Raw genomic sequence first — 1,121 nt, 5'->3', positions numbered from 1 at the left:
ACGGTGACCTCATATGGCTTATGGCAGAAACCTGTCAGAGGTTTATACCGACCTGCCAATGCCAAGAGGCACCCAATGTCTCCTTTGGGGACCAACCAGAAGTGGGAAAAGCATGTGGACTGAACTCTCCTTTCTCGGTCAAACTTTTCAGTTTCTTTGACCATTTCATAACTCCTTGGGAATTAGAAGTACTATCCTAATCTGTTGGATCATAGGCTTTCAGGGGACTTGTGATCTATGCTGTTACTGTGTTCTATGACTTAGGTCCCAAACTTGGATTGGTAGTCAGGAAGCACCTAAACTCGCTAGGAATCGAAAGTTCAGAAGTTAGATGGAGGTCTAGCTACAAGAACATCTCTGAGGTTAAAGGTTACTTAGATTGGAACTGCAATTTTTTTTTTTTTCCTTTGGTGGCACTGGCTCTTAGTGGACCAGAGGAGGCTCTTGTACTGGTGTGGTGATGCTTGGAAGGGACATTTCAGTTTTATGTTTGTATAGGTCTTATTGTGGTCAGGAATATACTCAGGGTCGTGCACAGGCACTCAGGTGACAAATGTTTCCCCAAGCAGCCTTAGCTTGGGAGGCATTTTGGAAGGTTACTCTGATTGCACCCCGGGTGGCATCAGAGGCAAGCAAGGTTTTAATGGCGAGGAGCTGGACGTCAGTCAGGGATGCCATCAGGTCTACCCCTGGTGCATCCCCACCCTGTCTTGGTAGTAGAACAGGGAAGGATGAGTACGGCGCCTGTGTCGGTAAAGGACAGACTAAGTCTGACCAGGAAAGAAAAGCTTTGGTGTAAAGTCTGTCTACACCTCCATCTAGAGCAAGGAGGGATGCCCCCAGTAGAAAGATGGCACTGGTCGCTTTTTTTCTCTCTTACAGATCAGTTCAGTTCAGTCGCTCAGTCGTGTCCGACTCTTTGTGACCCCATGAATCGCAGCATGCCAGGCCTCCCTGTCCATCACCAAATCCCGGAGTTCACTCAAACTCATGTCCATCGATTCGGTGATGACATCCAGCCATCTCATCCTCTGTCATCCCCTTCTCCTCCTGCTGCCAATCCCTCCCAGCATCAGAGTCTTTTCCAATGAGTCAACTCTTCACATGAGGTGGCCAAAGTA

This window comes from Bison bison, unplaced genomic scaffold, assembly GCF_000754665.1.
Source record: "Bison bison bison isolate TAMUID 2011002044 unplaced genomic scaffold, Bison_UMD1.0 scf7180017864384, whole genome shotgun sequence".
Taxonomy (NCBI): domain Eukaryota; kingdom Metazoa; phylum Chordata; class Mammalia; order Artiodactyla; family Bovidae; genus Bison; species Bison bison.
This window is presented reverse-complemented; position numbering follows the sequence as displayed.